At 43.5% G+C, this 23083-nt stretch overlaps 1 protein-coding gene and 2 pseudogenes across 1 annotated transcript in view; 2 read left to right on the forward strand and 1 right to left on the reverse strand.

Annotated features, from left to right (window-relative positions):
• The window catches only part of ERI1 (exoribonuclease 1), a 94635-nt gene that overhangs the window by 14116 nt on the left and 57436 nt on the right, over positions 1–23083 (reverse strand). The window lies entirely within an intron of this gene.
• Positions 14178–14231, forward strand: LOC112630853 (annotated as a pseudogene).
• LOC112630923 lies at positions 22003–22086 on the forward strand (annotated as a pseudogene).

A 23083-nucleotide genomic window follows, 5' to 3' on the forward strand; every position in this document is an offset into this window, starting at 1 on the left:
GGTCTCACCATCTTGTCCAGGTTGGTCCTGAACTCCTGGGCTCAAGCAGTATGTCCACCTTGGCCTCCCAAAGTTGTGGGACTACAGGTGTGAGCCACCACACCTGGCCCACTATCCCCATTTTTTTAGCATTCATGGTAAATGCCGCAGTCTAGACAAACAAATTAGGACTTGAAAGAGGACTAGAGTTATTTCCTAATAGGAGGATAACATTCTCTTTTCTGTGATTCCTCCTGGTTGCTCAAGAGATTATCTTCTAGATACACACAAACCAATACATGCGTGCTCTTGCACACACTTTAAGAAAAGCATCTTGATCAAATAAGAGTTTGTTAAATTTGTCCTCAGCATGAAGACTGCCGTTAACAAGTTAGAAACAACCTGCTGTTCTGTCTCTCACAGACCTCAGCTAAGGAAAGACCGCCATTTTATGGACACCAAACCCAACAGCCACACTTTGTTATAAATTAGTGTCACATATTCCTGTTTAGTTCTTATTGACTCCTCCTCTAATGTTTACTGTCTCATCATTTAGAGTGAATCTAAATCAGGGGCCCCAAACTTTCTCTGTTAAGGGCTAGATAGTACATATTGTAGGCTTTGTGGATCATTATGGTCTCTATCATAACCATGACGCTCTACTAGCTTAGTACACATGCAGAGAGAGGCAATACATAAATGAATGAGCGCAGCTGTGTGCCAATAAAACTTTATTTATAAAAACAAGTGGTAGGGCCGGGCGCGGTGTCTCAGGCCCATAATTCCAGCACTTTGGGAGGCTGAGGCGGGTGATCACTTGAGGTCAGGGGTTCAAGACCAGCCTGGCCAACATGGTGAAATCCTGTCTCTACTGAAAATACAAAAATTAGCCAGGCATGGAAGTACAAGCCTGTAATCCCAGCTACTCGGGAGGTTGAGGCAGGAGAATCGCTTGAACCCAGGAGGCAGAGTTTGCAGTGAGTCGAGATCATGTCACTGCAGTCTGGCCTGGGTGACAGAGAGAGACATTGTCTCAAAACAACAAAACAAACAAACAAACAAAACAAAACAAAAAAAGCAGTGGGCACAGAATGTAGCCCTCAGGCTGGAATTTGCTGACGTAAATCACCTACAGTTCGTTAAAACACACATTACTAGGCCCCGCCCCCCAAGTTTCTGATTCACGAGGTCTTGGGAATAGGTCCAAGAATCTGAATTTATAGAAGTTTCTAGGTTATGTTGATGCTGTTGGTTGGTGGGCTGCAGGGGGATGCACGGAGGATTACGTTTTGGGAACGACTGCTATAGTACATAAACCTGTACTTAACAAATTATCATATTCATACAAATCACAACATTTTTCTCCTGAGTGACTGAAGCGCTTGTGTACATTTCTCCTCTTAGGCTTCTTAAAAGGTTAGAAAGATCAGCTTTTGTATCAGTCCAGCTATCTAGTAAAAGTCAGTGGAATCCCTCCAGCTAGTGTGTAAAGGAAGGGCTTTATTAATGTAGTTAGGGTACTCACAAACTCCTTGGAAAAAGCCGGAGGAATATTTTCCTGGGTCATCCTCCAGGAGCAGCCCCCAGAATGCCACTGCACAGCTGACCTGACGGCGTGCACCCAACTCCTCCCGCTTCCTCCAAGCCCAAGTTCTAGTCAAAATCTTGCGCCAAGAGGGTCTGATTTTCAAAACTGAAGTTGAGTGTCTGAGCTGTGGAGTTAAGGGAGGTTGGAAAATGCATATTTGGGGATTTGATGTCGGGCAGGCAGGCAACTACACAATGATGAAAATGTGGGGCAAGGAATGTTCAGATTTGGGGCAGCCACTGTCCATACAATTCCACTACTGGGAAAGGAAAGGTACAGTGAGAAGTAGAAAGTTACAAAGCAATAATGCTCCGGCTCTCTGGAATTTATTTCAAAATAATGGGGTTGGAATAGACAAAAATGTGGTGGAATAGATGAGGCAGTATTCTTTGAGACAGGGTCTCACTGTTGCCCAGGCTGGAGAGCAGTGATGCCATCCATGAAAGCTCACTGCTGCAACCTCAAACTCCTAGGCTCAAGTGATCCTCCTGCCTCAGCCTCCCAAGTAGCTAGGACTACAGGTGCGCACCACCACACCAGGCTAAATTAAAACAAAACAAAAAACAATTGTACAGACAGGGTCTTGCTATGTTGACCTGGCTGGTCTTGAACTCCTGGATTCAAGTGATCCTCCTGCCTCAGCCTCCCAAAGTACTAGGATTACAGGCATGAACCCCTGTGCCAAGCATGAAGCAGTATTCTTCCCACATCCCACCTTTTTTTTTCACATGGGCCATGCAAAACTCTGTATCATTTCAATTTTAGTATATGTGCTCCCAAAGTGAGCATGATGAGGCTGTATTGATTATGAGTTGATGACTGCTGAGGCTGGATACTGAGTACATGGAGGTTCATTGCACTGTTCTCTCTTCTTTGGTATATGTTTAAATTTTTCCTTAATAAAGAAATAAAAATTCATAAGGCATCAAAAACAGAAAGAAAAAGAATGGAGATAAACATCAATTTCTGACCCCTAGAGGGTACACTTTCTCTTATTATGGTATGCTTTCTCTAGGGAGCATATACCACATAATAAAAGATCTTTGGATTGGAGTTACCATCAGAGCGCAGCCATTGTTTTAGCAACATTCCCAAAGGAATAAAAGAAGTAATGTTTTTCACTGAAAGTAGGTCAAGGGATTATTACCACAGTCATTGACTTTGCTTCCCCCCCACCCCCCCGACAAATGCGCAGTGACCACTTGTTACATTCAATGGAGTGATAAAAGCTCCGATTGGCTGGGCTTTTCTAGGGTTACCAGCAAATAAAAAATGCAGGGTCTCAGTTAAAATTAAATTTCAGATAAACAGCAAATACATTTTTTCAGTATACTTGTGTCCCATGCAATATTGAGGAAATGCTTATGCTAAAAATTTACTTGATGTTTACCTGAAGTTCACACTAAAGTGAGTATTCCATATTTTATCTAGCAACCCTACTTTTAGGACTTACAAAATTTAGGATATTCCATCCTCCCCACTTTTCTCCAATGCATTTCATGCCTTAGTTCACCCCAAACTAACCAGACTGGACTCTTATAATTATGACTCTCTGGGTATCTCATCATTCACTTTCCCTATGTTTCTACAAAAGCTTTCTCCCAGAACTTAGATAGGTTCAAGGTGGACTTTCTGTCTGACCTTCTGGCCCCTGAAGGGAAATGGGGAAGGAGAAAAGCCATTTGCCTAAGAGTTCCCAAGCAGGTACCTAGTCTCTAAGATGAGGATCCCAGATGTAGGTGCCTATCCATTTCTTTCAATATCCTTTCAACACAGCAGAGATTAAGACCCCCAAGAAGTACAGATCATTCCTGCTGTTGCATCTTTTACACAGATATGGACTTCAAAGGAAACAGAAAGAAAGATTTCATGCCAGAAAGCAGGAGATACCTTCTCATTCAGCTTAACTCTCATTTTGTCAATGTCGTTTTCAGATTATTAACATCAGATGATCAAGGTTCCATGGCAGAGAAGCCCTTCCGTCTTTTCCTGCCTACTGGTGACTTGGCAACTCATTAGCATCTCTACTGGAAGTGAGCCAGAGGAAGGAAGTGATAAAACACCATGAGTCAACATGTTACTTGCCAGAAATTCTGGTAAAAGGAGTAAGAGGAAGACAAAGAAAACAAGAGTCTGAGGACATTGTGGGGGTCTCCATTCTCCTTCCCCTCTAAACCAGGCTCATAGTGGACCTCTCCTGATGGAAGGTTCTAGAGAAAGACTAAATTCCACTTCTTGGAGTCGTAAGAAATATCTACCATTCATGCTTTCCATTCTACTCTGAGGTTAAACAAATATTAGCGTTCTAATGGGGTGGGGGGATACAGTGACTTTAAAAGGTGGCTGCAGGATGACTGAGATGAAGGCAGAATTCTTCATACAGAGAGAACAACTTTTGTTCAGAAAAACAATATTAATGGGTATAGTTGGTCTTCCAGTGCAGGCTAATGACAAGTCTAGACATAGAATAATTAAATTGCTTGTTCTCCATAAGAAATGGGAGTTGTGGGGGTTCCCTCTCTTGGCTTTGGAGCACCCCTCCCTTTGTCTCTGTACAGGGGAGCTTCTTCTGTCTTTCCTCCCCCTTCTTTCTTGCTTATTAAACTCCCTGCTCCTTAAAACAAAAGAAGAAGAGGAAGAAGAGGAAGAAGAAGAAGAAGAAGAAGAAGGAGGAGGAGGAGGAGGAGGAGGAGGAGGAGGAGGAGGAGACAGAGAGGGAGGGAGGGAGGGAGGGAGGAAGGAAGGAAGGAAGGAAGAAAGAAAGGGGAGTTGTTTTAAGTATTCCCCTTAGGTAGGGAAGACAAGACAGGAATTTTGAGAGCCCTGAAAGAAAGAGAGTGAAGAAATGGGTAGCAGAGGGGAAGACAGATCCCAGGGAACATATCAGGAGAAGGATGGCCGGAAAGAAAATGGCTGAGCTGGCAATGCCTGAGGGATTCCAGCATCCACTTTAAAAAATAATAATTTATTGTGGGAAATTTCAAGTACATACAAAAGTAACCAGACTAGTATAAAGAACCTCAATGCACCCTTGGCAGCTTCAACAATTATTAATGCACAGCCAATCTGATTTCATCTAAAATGCCCCACTCACTCACCTTTCTCCCATGGATTATCTTGAAAGAAACTCCAGTGATATTGTTTGGCTCTGTGTCCCCACCCAAATCTCATCTCAAATTGTAATCGCCATGTGTCAATGGAGGGTCCTGGTGGGAGGTGATTGGATCACGGGGTGGTTTCCTTCAGGCTGTTCTCATGATAGTGAGTGAGTTCTCATGAGATGTGATGGTCTTTATAAATGACAGCTTCCCCGGCTTTCTCTCTCACCTGCTTCCATGTAAGATGTGCCTTGCTTCCCCTTCACCTTCCACCATGATTGTTAAGTTTCCTGAGGCCTCCCCAGCCATGAGGAACTATAAGTCAATTAAACCTCTTTTGTTGGGTGACAGAGTGAGACTCTGTCTCAAAAAAAAAAAACAAAAACAAAAACAAAAACAACCTCTTTTGTTTATAAATTACCCAGTCTCAAATAGTATCTTGATAGCAGTGTGAGACTGGACTAATAAATCCAGGTAGCACATTTTATCAGTGAACATTTCAGTATAGCATTAAATCTTAAGTAGTAGCCAATTCTGGGCTGTGCTGTCTGCACTGGTGCCCCCTGCCCCCCATTTAGCTGATATCTGCACTAAATGCTTGTTCCTGCAGAAGCCAAGTGAGTGGTGCTTTGGGGGAGGGGGAAATGAAGAAGTGGCCAAGGTCTACACTGATGATGATTCCACACTCAGAGCTCTGAGCTGCTAGAACCCAAAGACACATCTAGAAAACAAGAGACAACGGGGAATAAGGCAACAGCAAGGTGGAACAGGTGAACATGAACCTGGTGAAAACCTGCTGGAAGATCAGGGCAGGGGTGCTGCACTTCACAAAGGTATGCAGTGTGGCCTCAGGAACTGGAGAGGCGTCGGGGCCTCTCTGCCTCATCTCTCCTCGGCAGCCTTGCATATGTGCTGTTCGTGTCTCTCTCTGCTAACTGGCTCTTACTGCCAGGCTGCAAGGAGAAATGTCACTGTCACTCAGAGGCCAGACTCATCACAAGTCATCCTGTCAGGACATCACATGAACATGGACACCAGAGGCTCCTAGACACTCACAGGGCACATCTATTCAGGCTACTTGGGTTATACAGTTGAGAAAGTAAACGGACTTTGATCTGAGGAATGCAAGTCCTTTTAAATTATCAGGCCCAGGGAGACATTAAAATGAGACAGCAATCACGTCCTATTCTTAAAACTGCTTTCTATTGCCACAAGTAGCTGTAAGGTAACCTAATAATGCCACATTGAGCACTATAACCACACCCTATAGCCTAACAATGTATAGCCAATCACTAATCAATGTTATTCCTGTAAGCCAGTTCCTGACAAACAACTTTGTATCAGCCTACTCCCCGTCCTGACAACTTTTTTTTTGTCTTTAAAAATCTGCTTGTGGGCCGGGCACAGTGGCTCACACCTGTAATCACAGCACTCTGGGAGGCCAAGGCTGGAGGATTGCTTGAGCCTAGGAGTTTGAGACCAGCCTGGGCAACGTGGTGAAACCTTGCGTCTACAAAAAATACAAAAATTATACAGGCCTGGTGGTGTGTGCCTGTAGTCTTAGCTACTCTGGAGGCTGAGGTGGGAGGATCATCTGAGCCTGGGGAGGTCAAGGCTGCAGTTAGCCAGGATCCACTGCACTCCAGCCTGGATGACAGTGAGACCCTGTCTCAAAAAACAAACAAACCTGCTTGTAGCAAAGATCGAATGGAATTCATATCCAAGGCTAGTTGGGTCTGAGTCTTCTCAGCAGCTGTCCTCACTTTGACTAAACTATTCCAATTATATTTTAGGCCTCAGCTTCTTTCTTTTAGATCGACACAGTCATTTGAACTTTAGCAACCTCTTTTTTTGCTAGCCTATTCTGGACACATTTTCAATGAGAGTCACAACCAACACTTTTGCATTATTCAAAATAGCTTCAAGAAACCAGGAACCCTTCACACATATTTGTTTCCTTCTTTAGAACAATGCATTTGTTTAGAGATAATGAAAACAGTCTATAGCTGAACTCATGTTAGTGTTTTCCAGAATCAAATGGTCACAGGAACTCAAAGCTCTTTTCTGGAGATCAGGGGCTACCCTTGCCTTCAGTGCTTCATCATCTGCTCTCAACGTTTGCTACTCCTCCCCATTGTTCCACCCTTTCATGAAAGGCCTACTGTCAGCAATGTTCAGTAAATAGCCTTTTTTACAAAAGCGTCATTTCTTTCTCATATTAAAATTCCATAATAAATCTTTTTTCCCCTCCCAATGAGTTTTTCTGACACCCATAAAGAATTTTCCTTTCAACGTCCTGTCTTCTTGCCTTCTCTACTCAAAGCTTTACTTGACACCTGCCTTCCAGGTAAGCCAACACCCCTTAGAGCTCATAATCTTGCCAGGTTAGTCTTTAAATTTTTTTATCCTGATAAAATCTTTGCTTACTCAGCACTAGTAGCAATTCTCTCCTCTGAGAATTGAGGTTTGCGTCCTTGTTAATGATCCCATAATGCCCCTGTAGTCTCTGTAGGACAAGGGCCCCACCAAAAAAAAAAAAGAAAAAACATAATCTTCTCTTAGAGTCTTGCTTCTCAGACTTTGAGCATGCAGCAGACACCTGGAAGGCTTTGTTCTAACAAAGTCTGCTGGACCCCACCCTGGAGTCACTGATTCAGCAGGTCTGGGTGGACCTGAGAATATGCATTTATATGCGCAGATGAAAATGACTTGGTCTCTGGCTTCTACAAGGCTGCAGTCTAATGGACAAAACCCTCTTTTGATCTGGGTAGCACTTCAGAATTTGAAAATCTCTGTCATATTTATTAGACTTAAAAAACATCCTCACAACAGTGTGAGGGGAAGTGGAGTCTGCACTTTGGGTTAAAAAACCTGAGTTTGAATTCCAGCCTTACAAGTATTAGCTCTATGGTTATGGTCAAGTTGCTTAAACTCTCAAAGCCTGAGTTATCTGTGAAATGGGAATACTGCTCTCCCAGGTAGGTAATACTTTTGTTTGTAAAAATACTGTATGAACTAAAAAAAAAAAAAAAAAAAAAAAAAGCTATACAGATACCGAATTAGATAAAAGATAGGGTGGTAGGGCAGGTGTGGTGGCTCACACTTGTATTCCCAGCATTTTGAAAGGCCGACGTGGGTGGATTGCTTGAGGTCAGGAGTCCGGGACCAGCCTGACCAACATGGTGAAACCCTGTCTCTACTAAAAATACAAAAATTAGCCAGTTGTGGTGGCGCATGCATGTAGTCCCAGCTACTCAGGAGGCGGAGGCAGGAGAATCACTTGAACCCAGGAGGTGGAGGTTGTTGCAGTGAGCCGAGATCACGCCACTGCATTCCAGGCTGGCTGACAAAGCGAGACTCTCTCAAAAGAAAAAGAAAAAAGAAAAGAAGATAGGCTGGATCAGTGTCAGAAAGACCATGAGAGTGTTATGGGAACACAGGAAGAAAGCAGTGCATTCCCCTGGCATAAAGAAAGGTTGGATGGGGTTGGTGTTGGGGCTCAGAAAACAATTCCTCAAATATGCTACTTTGGACTTCAAACTGAGAGTACCTGGGGAGTAGCAAATGCAGAGAAGAGCTTTCTGTAGTCCTCTCTTATCTGACTAAGGGAAGTTCCTCCAGAGGAATGCAATCATCAGGCAGGGAAGATTAACTCAGGAAAGGAGACTAAAGGTCTGACCTCTTGCTCAGAGAGAATTTTACCATAGGCTACCAATGTATTCCTCTGAGGGCTGCTGCCTGAGACACTTTTTCTGCATTATAAGCAGATAAAGCAGCCTTTGTTCACAGTTTATTTCTGCCCCTCTCCCTCCCACATCTCATCACCACCACCCTCCAGGAGCCCCCAGCCCCTATTTTTTTCTGTGGAGTATAAAAGCTTCAGTCAACTGGTCCTCCTCTGAGTCACAGTTTGTGTGGCTCCTGTGCACATGCACACATAATAAATTTGTATGCCTTTTCTCCTATTAATCTGTCTATTGTTGGTTTCTTCCAGAGACTCAAATTATTGAACCTTCAGAAGGTAAAAGGAAAGTTCCCTTTGCCTCTACATAGGTTTCATGAAACAGGTGGAATTTTTCCTGCGCCCTAAAGGTTTTCAACAGTCAGGGAATTAAGCAGGGAAGGAATGTGGCAGGGAAATGCACGCCACATTTAAGAACTGGAGAACATGGGAAAATTATTAATCTGATGATATGGCTGAAAAAGAAGCGTAAAACCACAGAAAGCTTTGAATACCAGGAAAAGGAGTTTCAGCATACTTCAGTAGGTAATGGGTAGCTAATCAACGTTTTGACCAGCAGATAAGTAACACTGGTATGTGTATGAGGTAGATTGGAAGGGGAAGAGCACGGAGGCAGTGAAAGCTGTGAAGTCCACATTCTTTAACAGCTCTCTCTACCTCCCCTTTGGCTTTATTCCGATCTCCCCACCTTCCACTGGCGTGGCCTTACAATAAATCCATATCTTCTAAATCATCAACTCTGCCCCAGAGAGCTCCTTCAAAGGTGGGGCAGCTCTCCTGCGGTCCTAGCCCTGCCTTCTGCAGCACTACAGGAGAACACACATCCCTGCTTCCTCCTAAAGATTCTTGGCAGCCCTCTTGTCCTCATTCAGATTTCTCTTCTTGTTAAATATGCCTGGTTTTTCAGCCATTTCTCACTGAAGTGGCTTTTCCACCATTCCAGTTAGACTTCTCTGGATATTATGTAGTTTTTCCCATAGAAAGAGAAGCACATGGTATTATCAAAGGCATTGGATAATTTAAGCAAACAAACTCTTGATGGGCAAATAAGAACTTAATCCCCCACCCACCTCTTTTCCTTACTGGGTAAAATTGGGAGTACTTGAGAGAAAGTCAAGTTCAAGGCCCAAATGAATTCTCACTTGTCTATGGTATCATTTACACATTGGCACCTTGGTCATATTTAAATCCTTCATCTCATTCTGACTTGGCTTTGCTTTGACTTACAGACGAACCCTAGATGTTGTGTATCTTTCCCTTAGGGAATTTTATGGATGCCAGTCCCGTAATTTATACCCTCTCTTCTGTACCGTAGTTTTAGGGGACAAAACTGTGTATGCATGGCTTGCTTGTATTTTTTCCTTCAGATTTTCTTTTTTCTGGCTGGGCACAGTGGCTCACACCTGTAATCCCAACACTTTGGGAGGCCAAGGTAGGAGGATCACTTGAGCCCAGGAGTTTGAGACCAGCCTGGGCAATAAGTGAGCCCTCGTCTCTACAAAACAACAACAGCAAAAATTAGCTGGGCATGGAGGAATACACCCATAGTCCCAGCTACGTGGGAGGCTGAGGCAGGAGGATCACTTGAATCCAGGAGATTGAGGCTGCAGTGAGCCATGATTGTGCCACTGCACTCCAGCCTCGTGACAGAGTGAGACCCTGTCTCAAAAAAAAAAAAAAAAAAAAAGCCAAGTGCAGTGGCTTACTGCTGTAATCCCAACACTTTGAGAGGTTGAGGCAGGAGGATGGCTTGAGCCCAAGAGTTCAAATCCAGCCTGGTCATATGGCAAGACCTTGTCTCTATAAAAAATAATAATAAATAAAATTTTTTTAAGATTATTTTTCTCAGGCCGGGTGCAGTGGCTCACGCCTGTAATCCCAGCACTTTGGGAGGCCGAGGCAGGCAGATCACAAGGTCAGGAGATCGAGACCATCCTGGCTAACACGGTGAAACTCCGTCTCTACTAAAAATACAAAAAATTAGCTGGGCGCGGGGGCGGGTGCCTGTAGTCCCAGCTACTCAGGAGGCTGAGGCAGGAGAATGGCGTGAACCCAGGAGGCGGAGCTTGCAGTGAGCCGAGATTGCCACTGCACTCCAGCCTGGGCGACACAGCAAGACTCCGTCTCAAACAAACAAACAAAAAAAAAGATTATTTTTCTCCTTCACTATACTAGTTAACCCCTGGGTGATCATTACATTTTATTTCTTCAGTTCATTTTCATTTCTCCCTGAGCCTGAAGGGTTAATCTGTCTGTGGTTGATGTGTGCACACCGTGGGGATTCTTTGTGGCTTTCCTAAGCCCACTGTAAGTCTCTTTGGAAGCAACAACAACAACAAAATGCATGGCTAATAAATTTCCACTTCTAATAATAGGGTCAGTGCTATTCCATGTAAAGACCATGTTCATAATGAAAACAAAGCATTGCAAAAAAAAAAAAAAAAAAGAACGCCATGTTTAGCATGCGATATTAACCTAATGTTTACATGGAAGCTCTTAAAAGTGAATGTCTTTAGCTGTGTTATTATTACTGTACACAAACTCCTCAGTAATCTCTCATCAGTCTCCAAACCCTGAAAATATTTCCCAAAATGTGTCTGCCTCCTTTCCTCATAGCATACAACACATGTATCCAAGGAAAACTAAGGACAGACTGGGTTTTTGGTTTGTGTGGTTTTTGGTTTGCTTGCAAAAGTGAAAAGGTCTGTCTGGGCTCAGCTGATAAAACAAGATGTTTTGGTTTGATAAGATTTTTCTTCCGTGTTGCTTGGTGTGGAGACAGACTCAGATTCATTTAGAAAACATTTTTTATTGACTGTGACTCATTAGAAAGAATGTCATGTGCTGGCATTTCATCACTGAACAGGGAATCTTGGCCATATAGGGCCTTTGGCTCAGAGAGGATTCAGGAAAGGAATAATGGGCTTCCACGGGACCAGAGGAATGTAAGTAAACACGTGGTGCCCAGTGCTCTTCTGTGTCACCTCACTGTGGTGCTGGTGGGGGCAGGCTTGCTCTTGTGACACTGAAGATTAAAACCACACCAGACCACACCAGGAGATGCTGCTTTTCCCTTAGAAGGACTGACAACCTAAGAGGACGATGTACTCTATTAATTAAGGTTTTAGGAATTTGGAAATTTTTAAAAAGGAAATATGACAGGAAGTTCCCATATACATGCAGGCACAATAAATATAAAATACTGGCCAGGCGTGGTGGCTCACACCTGTAATCCCAGAAACTTTGCAAGCCCAAGGTGGGAGGATCACTTCAGTCCAGGAGTTTGAGACCAGCCTGGGCAACAAAGTGAGATCTCAGCTCTACAAAAAATCAAAAAATTAGCTGGGCATAATAGTATGTACCTGTAGTCTCAGCTACTCAGGAGGCTGAGGCCAGAGAATTGCTTGAGCTCAGGAGGTCAAGGCTGCCATGAACCATGTTCTTGCCACTGCACTCCAGCCTGGGTGACAGAGCAAGACCTTGCTTCAAAAATAAAAACTTAAATTTAAATTTAAAAATATGGATCAGGTGCAGTGGCTCATGCCTATAATCCCAGCACTTTGGGAGGCCAAGGAGGGCAGATCACTTGAGGTCAGGAGTTAAAGTCCAGTCTGGCCAACTTGGTGAAACTCCATCTCCACTGAAAAAAAAAAAAAAATTAGCCAGGCATGGTGGCGAGTGCCCGTAATCCAGGCTACTTGGGAGTCTGAGGCAGGAGAATCACTTGAACCTGGGAGGCGGAGGTTGCAGTAGGCTGAGATTGCACCACTGTGCTCCAGGATGGGCAACAGAGCAAGACCATGTCTCAAAAAAACAAAAACGAAAAAATAACACACACAAAAAAATATGGCTGGGTGCAGTGGTTTATACACCTGTAATCCCAGCACTTTGGGAAGCCAAGGCAGGAAGATTGCTTGAGCCTGGGAGTTCAAGACCAGCTTGGGCAACATAGCAAGACCTCTGTAGAGCATAAAAATTAAAAAATAAATTTTAAAAATAATAAATACAATTTTTATAAAGTACAATGTTTACTTAGTAATGGTGTTTTATAAGGTGTTTTATAGGATTTGACTTTTTTTTTTTTTTTTTTTTTTTTTTTTTTGAGGCGGAGTCTCGCTCTGTCGCCCAGGCTGGAGTGCAGTGGCGCGATCTCGGCTCACTGCAAGCTCCGCCTCCCGGGTTCCCGCCATTCTCCTGCCTCAGCCTCCCAAGTAGCTGGGACTACAGGCGCCGCCACCACGCCCGGCTAATTTTTTTGTATTTTTAGTAGAGACGGGGTTTCATTGTGTTAGCCAGGATGGTCACGATCTCCTGACCTCGTGATCCACCCGTCTCGGCCTCCCAAAGTGCTGGGATTACAGGCTTGAGCCACCGCGCCCGGCCTAGGATTTGACTTTTTTTATGAAGTTAGTTGTGAATAAGTAAAAGACTCTAAACAAAAGGCGTACTGGATTCTATGTAGTTTCATGTCAGTCTTTAGAGTCCTGATTGCATAGAGAAAGATTAATTGAAATATGTTTAAGCCTATTTAAGAAATAAGAGGCTTTCTAATATCAGAAGAATATAATTATTTCATACCAGGAGAATATAATTATTTCATACCAGAAGAATATAATTTATCAGCGACATTTTAAAATTATTTTTCTCCCTCCTGCACACTGATTCAGCAACATTTTTTAAAGCCTGAGTTAATGCCTCTTCAAAACAATATTTGAATATGGAATGGTTAAAAATTGAACTGGAAAACCAAAAGAAAAATCACCAAAATTCTACTTGTTATTTTATGAAAATCTTACTTCACTGATCTCCTTTACAATGCTTTATTTGCTAACCTGTCCATGAGTAACCTCCCTACAGACACCCCAAACTCTGCCTTCTCTCATGCTTCCCCTTCTTGGAAGTATTTGCGATAAGTTGAGATACTTTACTAAGAGTGGACAATACCCTTCAATAAAGAAGTCTCCACTTCAATAACAAATAGTGCCTTACATCTTTGGGACGATTTGACAGATTAATGCTACTATGGGGTGGTTAAGACACTGCCTTCTGCAAAGATAAATAATGTTGATTCACTGCGCTTCCAAAATCAAGGACCAAGCCGAAGGCATGAGGCCGGGTGATAAAGTTTATGGCTGAGAAGGCAACCAAGATTCAAACTGACTGACAGCAGAAGCCAGATGAAGGATTATGCATTTGTTCCTTGATGAGTGTGGTGAATAAACATAAAAAACTCCCAAAGGCCAGCAGAGTAGAAGAGGGGTGTAAATTAAAGAAAACCACAGAGCGAAAATACAATGAGCAGCTAGACCACACAACGGTTTTGTACTTCAGAGGAGGCCGAAAGATGCACGCCTATAGGTGGAACTGAATGCAGGGGTGCGAGGCTGAGGAGGTCCTCGAGGCTGAGTCAAGACCTGCAGTTCACCCGAGCACACTCGGTGCTGACGCTGACCCTAACCCTCCACTTCTCTCTCTGAGGCTGCTTCTGTCGGGAGCGGGGCAGAGGGTCACTCTGTTCCTTAGTGCAGTGGCATTGGCTGAAGGGCAGAGCACACGTCAAGATGAAGCTCTGGTGAAGAATTGATCAAAAATAGTGGCAGAGTGAGATGGAAATTTACATCAAAGGGCTGATTTATGAAGGCTTCAAAGACTTAAAAAAAAAAAAAGAACGTAGATTAGTTGCTGCTGAGGGCTGGAGGGGACAGAGATAGAGGCGGCAATGGAAGGATCCTTCAGGTTTCTTCTTGAGGTGATTAAATATTCTGAAATCGACTGTTAAAGCTCTTTTGGAATTTGTCTAGCAGGTTTTCACTGCAAAACCCCCACAGTAAAAAACAGAAAGAAAAAATTATCCTAAAATTGGTTGTGGTAATGGTGGCATATATGCTGTGAATAGGCTTTAAAATATTGGAATGTACACTTCAAATGAGTGAATTGTATGGTATGTGAATTATATATCAATAAAGCTTTATAAAATAATAATAAAAACCTTCAAGTCACTAGAAAGGAGAGTCAATGTGGTATGAAAACAAGACTCAACACACCAACCTCAGAGGGCTATGAGGTAAAGTCAAAGATCACTGACTCCCTCAAAAGGAAAGCTATTATCAAATGCTAGGGAAAGAACTACAGGAAAACTAAATCATGGTATTCCGGTATTTCATTTCCACTTGGGAGAATTCTGCCTCTCTGTCATTTTGCATGTGTGTATGTGTGTGACAGGGTCTTGCTCTGTCACCCAGGCTGGAATGCAGTGGTGCAATCTTCGCTCACTGCAGCCTCAACCTCCCAGGTTCAAATGATCCTCCCACCTCAGCCTCCCAGGTAGACGAGACTACAGGCACGCACCACCACGCTTGCTAATTTTGTTTGTCTTTTGCAGAGACGAGGCCTCACTGTGTCACTCAAGCTGGTCTTGAACTCCTGGATTCAAGCAATCCTCCCACCTTGGTCTCCCAAAATGCTGGGGTTAGAGGCATGAGCCACTGCACCCAGTCTTTCTCTGTCATTCTATTTCCAAAGTTGAATCACCTTGCCCTGTTGGAGCTCAAAAACTAAGGGTGTGATGAAGGTGTTACAGTTTGAACTCTTTCAAGGAAGGCATCGGCCATAGAGTGAGCCGCAGGAGGACTTTTCCTGTTTCCCTGCAAAATGGGGTACCGTGTTAAAGGAGTCAATTATCCTGTCCTATCTGGAGAAAACATTCCTCAGATGAATGAACTGGAAACTGAAAACTGGAAAAGGTGATTTTATTTCTTTTTGTAATTAGGACATCATTTATAAGACTTATAGTTCTTGGATGTTCCCCAAATTTCTCACATAGAGCTGGCATTACTAGAACTTTAAATACGTGCTGCTTTTAATTATATTGAATTCCACTGAGGGAGCGTAAAGGTTAGGCATTTTGTGATGGGTGTGCATTCTACTTCCAAATGTAATAACTAGAATAGAAATTCCAGGAAAGGAAAAGGAGTTATCAAACACTGAAGCTGCTTGGAGAAATGGCTTCGTCGAGTTAGCTGGTTATCATTAGATTTATTACAGTGGTTAGGAAAAACTGACCTCGTAGATGTCTCTAACAATGCCATCGTCTGCTTAGAACACTGCCCTGCATTAGACAGCTGTAAACACAAGAACGTTCCCTCGCGAGCTCAATAACCTTAGCAACAGTTCTCTTTCCAAACAGGCCAAGAAAGATGTGTTGCTTTGGGAAACTGGAAAATCAACAGACCAAAACACCCAGAAGAACTGGGTGGAGAGAAGCTAGAGCCCGTTCACTCTGCAGTCTCTGTGAGTGACAGCAGCCATGGGTGCCCTTGGAAGTCTCTGTCCCAGCTCCCAACCCTGCCACCCCGGGGCCTCCACCACAATTCCCTGCCCGGCCCTGCACACACGGGCTGCAAAAATGGTGAGGAGAAAGGAGATTTCAGATGAATTCATCCCCAAGTTACAAACATGGTTCATGGAACTTTAGTAAAAATTATTTTAAAATTTTTACTTTGATCTATAGACATGCGACTTGAACCAGATTCTTTCAGATGCCAAATGTTCTCTTTCTGTGTGCATTTGCAAGGATGGCCTCCACTGCTGAAGTGGGCTAATTGATCCTTATGAGCAATGAGTCCTGTGTGTGTTCATTAAGAATGTTCCGTGGATGAATAAGTAGCTGGGAAATGAGTCAATCAATTTCTTCCTTTCTGTTCCATACTAGTAGTTCTGAACCTGCCAATGTGTCCCAAATATAACTAGGTATCTTTAGAGTCCTTTTTGTTTTTCTTGAGACAAGGTCTTGTTCTGTTGCCCAGGCTGGAGCTCAGTGGTGGGATCATAGCTCACTGCAGCCTTGAACTCCTGGGCTCAAGCCATCCTCTGGCCTCAGCCTCCCACAGGCCTACGATTATAGGTTTGAGCCACCACACCCTGCTTCTTCAGAGTACTTCATTTTTATACATACATGTTATTTCTTTTTTATTGTTGTTTTTCTTTAATAGTCTTTTTACTTTTGGTTTGGTGTTTTTGTTTTTTTTCTTTGAGACAGAGTCTCACTCTGTCACCCGGGTTGGAGTGTAGTGGTGCAATCTCAGCTCACTGCAACTTCTGCCTCCCAGGTTCAAGTGATTCTCCTGCCTCAGCCTCCTGAGTAGCTGGGATTACAGGTGCCCACCACCACACCCAGCTAAGTTTTATATTTTTAGTAGAGGCAGGGTTTCACTATGTTGGCCAGGCTAGTCTCCAACTCCTGACCTCAGGTGATCCACCCACTTCAGCCTCCCAAAGTGCTGGGATTACAGGTATGAGCCACTTCTACCCGGCCATAATAGTCTTCCTGAAATTAAGCAAAACTAATCAATGTTCAGAATGATTGGAGCAACTTTCTAAAACCTGCAAATTCCTCTGTGGACTTACAATAGTTAAAACACTCAAGGAGGAAATAACATGTTCAATAGTGTAATCATTTCCTTCTCTATGATTCTTCCTGCTCCCACATTTGTAAAGTAGTACTTTACTTTTTTAATTTACCTATTTATTTAATAATTTCAACTTTTATTCCAGATTCAGTGGGTACATGTGACGGTCTGTTACATATGTATATTGCATGATGCTGAGATATGAATGATCTTGTCACTTAGGTGGCAAACATTAGAGTAATTTAAAAGTGCTATTTGAGTGAAATCATTGTCTTCTGTACTCTCGTCTTGAGCAAAAGAAACCATTCTGATTGCCTAACTTGTTTATACTTCTCAAAATACTTTCATACGTGTGTGATGCCCATAACTAAGAGAGGGTGATACAGTCCCCTTTAATCCATCCAGCATTGCCAGGGAAGATTACCAAGGAGGTATTGACATAAAAGGAATGTTACCACACCTTTCAAAAATCTGTCGGAATAACAATCTTTCTAAAATACATTGCAACAAAGAAATGTAAATTAAAATATGAGTGCTTTTAAAAAATTTTCCTATCATACTAATCAAGATTTTAAAAACTATCATACTCGGCTTCAGAGAGGATTCAAGGGAAAAGATCCTCCTAGACGTTCCTAATGGGAGAGTGAATTCTGACATTTTGGGAAGGTGATTTGAGAATATAGATCCAGATGTTCAACCCGTTAACCCCACAATCCTTTTGTCCTTTTAATAAATATTAAAAGTGGCTGGTGTGGTGGCTCATGCCTGTAATCCTAGCACTTTGGGAGGCCGAGGTGGGAGGATGGCTTGAGCCCAGGAGTTTGAGACCAGCCTGGGCAACACAGCGAGACCCTCATCTCTATAAAAAACAAAAAGATTAGCCGAGCGTTGTGGTGCACACCTGTAGTCCCAGCTACCAGGGAGGGCTGAGGCAAGAGGATTGCTTGAGCCAGGGAAGTCAAGGCTGCAGTGAGCCATGATTGCACCACTACTCCAGGCTGGGTGGCAGAGACCCTGTCTCAAAAACTAATAATAAAATTAAAAAATTTTAAAAAGTGTGCCAACCACTGTCCGGTCACTCAAGGTACGCAGGTGAACAACAAAAGCCAGCTCTCTGCTCTCAGGAAGCTTACATTCTAATGAAGAGAGAGTAAGACAATACATGTGTACACAGATAAAGAAAGAAGATAAATTCAGACAATGCATTCTAGGAAGAGAAGCAAGCATGGATATGAGGACCCTAAAGGTGAGGGAGAAGGTTGCTTTGCTTGGTGCTCAATAAAGACCCCTCTGGCGAATGGCCAGTACTCCCACCAATCCAGCCTCCACTCAGCATTCATAAGAGAGCCACTAGCCAGGCGTCGTGGCACACACCTGTAGTTCCAGCTACTAGGGGAGGCTGAGGCAGGAGGATCACTTGAGCCCAGAGGTTCCAGCCTGCAGTGAGCTATGATCGTGCCACTGCACTGCAGCCTGGGTAACAGAATGAGATCCTGTCTCCGAAAAGAAGAGAGAAAGAAAGAGAGCCTTTACTAAAAGCAAACCCTGAAACCTAACCTAATTTCCCCAAGGGCAGGACAGCCACATGAGGTGCGAGGGAAGTCGTTGGGCGAGGTTTCCAGAAACGCTTCCTTAAATCTGAGACAGTCTCAGGTCAACTGTATATAATACTATTTTAGATACATCTGAGAAAATTTGAATTTAAAAAGAAGTTGGGCCGGGCGCGGTGGCTCAAGCCTGTAATCCCAGCACTTTGGGAGGCCGAGATGGGCGGATCACGAGGTCAGGAGATCGAGACCATCCTGGCTAACACGGTGAAACCCCGTCTCTACTAAAAATACAAAAAACTAGCCGGGCGAGGTGGCAGGCGCCTGTAGTCCCAGCTACTCGGGAGGCTGAGGCAGGAGAATGGCGGGAACCCGGGAGGCGGAGCTTGCAGTGAGCTGAGATCCGGCCACTGTACTCCAGCCTGGGCGACAGAGCGAGACTCCGTCTCAAAAAAAAAAAAAAAAAAAAAAAAAAAAGAAGTTAAGGGCAAGGAGAAAAGCAATTCTGGATTAGATGTTGCTCTGAAACTATATGTTCTCTGCTTCCTCCACGTTTTTAGCCATAAAGCTTTGAGTGAAATTGTTCAAGGTTTAGTGGAAACTTCTTGCTTGGGGAAAGGAGACTGTTGAGGGAAGAATGTTATATATTATTTGTGTGTGGCCGGGTGCGGTGGCTCACGCCTGTAATCCCAGCACTTTGGGAGGCTGAGGCGGGCGGATCATGAGGTCAGGAGATCAAGACCATCTTGGCTAACACGTGAAACCCCGTCTCTACTAAAAAATACAAAAAATTAGCCGGGCATGGTGGTGGGAGCCTGTAGTCCCAGCTATTTGGGAGGCTGAGGCAGGAGAATGGTGTTAACCCAGGAGGCAGAGCTTGCAGTGAGCAGAGATAGCGCCACTGCACTCCAGCCAACAGAGTGAGACTCTGTCTCAAAAAAAAAAAAATTTGTGTGTGTATATGTGTGTGTGTGTGTGTGTATTTGCAGCATAACTCTCTGTGCTCATATGTATGGGAAAACTGTAGAATAAGTGAAAGAAGCAAAATGAGATAGAAAAACCTGCTGGGGCAGGAGTTTGTTGACTTGGAGACCTGTCCCGGTTCTGCTCAGACTAGCTGTGTAATCTTGAAATCATTCAGTGAATACCGTGGAATGCAGCTTCTTTAAAACTTGAGGAAATGGGACTGGATCATCTGTAAGGCCTTATCCATGTTATGGAAGGTCTTGTCACCTTTTTTTTCTTTTTTTGAGACAGGGTCTCACTCTGTTGCTCAGGCTGGATTGCAATGGTGCGATCTTGGCTCACTGCAGCCTTGAGGTCCTGGGCTCAAGGGATCCTCTCACCTAAGTCTCCTCAGTAGCTAGGACAATAGGTGCATGCCATCATGCCCAGCTAATTTTTGCATCTTTTGTAAAGATGGGGTTTTACCATGTTGCCCAGGCTAGGTCACCTTTCTTTTTTCCCTCCTACCATTGACATTGCACACACACACACACACACACACACACACACACGTGCGCACACAGGTTAAAAATGAAATCCCACCATGACCTTTATAATAAACAAATGCACAGAGCAGGAAAATTCCAGTCATAAAATAATGGACTCTTGATATCTAGAAAACTTAATACAGATTTCAGGCTGATACAGGAATGTGTATACAGTCTTTGAGTATAACATGCTTCATGTGTATGAATGATGTACCCTGTAGCTAAATCAACAATGGGGGCTTATATTTGTATAGGTCTTTAGTGTTCACAAAACAATTTTATGTCATAACACTTGCAATTTTGGAGACTCATGCGATTTTTAGAAACAGGTAGGGCAATGAGAATGATTTCCCTTTTACTGAGGCTTAGAAGCGTAAAATGGCTTGGCCAGGTTTATGCAGCAATGGGCAGCCATCAAATCTTCTCCCAGTTCATGGGCATTTATTCCCATCTGCCACGTTGCAAGGCAGCTGGAATGACTGCCACCATTCATGCTTCCTTCACCGCTCACTCCACTGCAGCTCAGCTGAGGCCACTGAGAACATCAGAACAGTGAGGCAATGTGATCACCAACTTTCCCAAAATAGAAGCCACCACAGAGATAAACCAGTCAACTGTTTCCTTCTCAACTCACCCGCTTGTCACATTTTATTCTCTGCAGTGGGGTCTGCCAGACCTCTTATTTCTTCCTTTCTTTTAAATTTCAGGTAAGAAACTAGAATACTTAAAATGTTAAATCCCTTCCTTTAAAAACAATGACCGGCACTCATAACTGAACACTCCTTGAAAATATCCTGCATTTTTCACAAAGTCATGCATCTGATTCCTTTCTGCCAATAATTTGTCACCCTCCTTCACCGTGCCCAACAACCCAACAAAGGCCAGGTGAACATGAAATCGAATCACTGCCAGTGTTGGCGACTTCAAAAGTCATCAGGTGCTCACTGGTTGCTCTGAAAAGCCATCTTTGCATTGTGCCCATTTTATTGGCAGAGTCCTCAAACTCTTGTTTTCTTGTTATCCAACGCATGGGATCATCAGGGAGCCTGCTGTGTCACAGACGTCCATCTGTGGACACTAACTCTGAGATGACCACCAACCACTTAAAGGAGAAGCAGCAAGTTGCGCAGGTGGAGAAAGGGGAAGAGATGCCCCTGCTAGTGGGAACCCCAGTGAAGAAAATGGGGAGATGAGGCTGACGAAGAAGAGGACAAAGAAGAGGAAGAAGGTGGGGAGGAAGGGCAGGAGGAAGAAGGTGGAGGTGAGGAAGAGGGTGGAGATGAATGAAGAAGCTAAGGCCCCTGGTGGCAAGATAAAGAAGATGGTGGTGTTGATATTGCGAAGCAGAAGATGAGGAGGATAACCAGACAGCAGAAAAGTCAAAGAAAAAAAAAGCGGCCGTGACCTATTCACCCTCCACTTCCTGTCTCAGAAACTAAACATGGTCACCTTGGAGAGAGAGGCCCAGCCACTGCAGATAGCGCCACCTGCTGGTGACACACTCTCCACCACCCGCCCAAAACCACAACATGAGTTTGCAACAGGAGAGGAAAAAAGAATCAAAACTTCTAAGGCCCTGCCTTTTTTTTTTTTTTAAGTAATTTTAAAAGGGAGATTTGTTAGTATTTTTGAGTTTCCTTTTATATTTTTGCACATATTGTCAGGAGTCCGCCATTTTTAATGATCTCAGGTGATCAAACCAGCCTCCTGAGCATCTTCTGTCCGACTTCTGACTTTACTTGTGCTGTGACCAAGTTCGTTATCACCTCAAAGGACAAAAGAAAACTCATAGAAGAAGCAAAAACAATTAAACAATCTTATTCTGAGCATTCCACTAACTTTTTTTGTACATGCATTTAGCTGTACTACAGATGGTTGGTTTGTATGAGACGGTTAAAAAGGCTAAAGATAAAAGATGTATTTATTTATTTACTTATTTGTCTATGAAGTTGCTATTTATTTTATTTTTTTGGTCTATTTCACGGATGTGGGAAACAATGTTGTCCAACGATGAACTAGAATTTTATTATTCTGAGTTGTTCTAACAACAGCAAAAAAGACATCATGCATAAATCTTGTATAAGATCCACATGTGGTTACCAAGATAGGAAATAACTATCCTAATTCAATTAAGTAAAGTTAAACAGAAGACGATACTTTCAGGGATCATTTCTATAGTTCCCTACTAGAGAAGTTTCTCTAAACGTGTAGAGAAAAAAATGTTAAACAGTAATATATGAAGATCATCAAAGAATGGACCAAACGCCACAATGTCATTATCATTTTTATTCATCATCTCATTAACATGGATAAAACAATTGCCCCTTCTGAGTTCTCAAGGCAGGGATTAGCTATCATGCCCTTCATACCTGAAGCAAGCCCCATGAGTAAATGTGTCTCTGGTTCAACTCTGGAAATGCTCAGACATTAGTTAAGGGACGATGGGGCACAGAGCAACCTATGAGGTCTTAAATAGAAACTGTCCGTGGCTCCACCCTTTCTCTCGGCGCACATTCACTCCATCAGGAAATCACATCAGCTCTGCCAGATTCCGGGATCTTTTCACTCACCAGCCCCAGGGCCACGTGAGGGCTCTGGGTAATTTGCAGCAGTCTGTCTGCTCTGCCCTCTCCTCCAACTCCTGCCTTTGACCCCCTGCAGTCTGTTTTGAATGCAGCAGCCAGCCAGAGCTACTCTTTTCAAACGCCAGACAGATCTCATCACTCTTGTGGCTGAAAACCTTCTGGTCCTCCCATTTCACCCTTAGGAAAGCCCAAATGCTTGCAATGGCCCCCAAGGCCCTATGAGATCCACTCCTTGGACTTCTCTGGCATCAACTCCTAGTCCTCCGATTGCTTGCCCTGTTTTGGCCATCCTGGTTTCCTACTGTTCTTCCCCATGGTTGGTGCCTCTGCCAGATGCAGTGTCCCCAGGCAGCTCCCATGGCTCTCTCACCTCCTTGCTGGGCTCTGTCCTGACCGCACTTTACATCTGCAGCAGGTTTCAACCTCCAGTTTTCTCCAAACCACCCCAACCCTTGATGCTCATTTTCCTAAAGCAATGAACATCTTTTAATTTATTTGACAACAGACTTAATGATGTTTACTTTCCTCCTGTCCTCACCAGAATGTACAGTCCATAAAAAGAAAAATTTATGTCTTTTTCACTGTGCCTAAGTGTCTGGCTCATAGAGAGCCCATAAAAAATATCTGATGAATCAGCAAATGA

The sequence above is a fragment of the Theropithecus gelada genome, chromosome 8, assembly GCF_003255815.1.
Source record: "Theropithecus gelada isolate Dixy chromosome 8, Tgel_1.0, whole genome shotgun sequence".
Taxonomy (NCBI): Eukaryota; Metazoa; Chordata; class Mammalia; order Primates; family Cercopithecidae; genus Theropithecus; species Theropithecus gelada.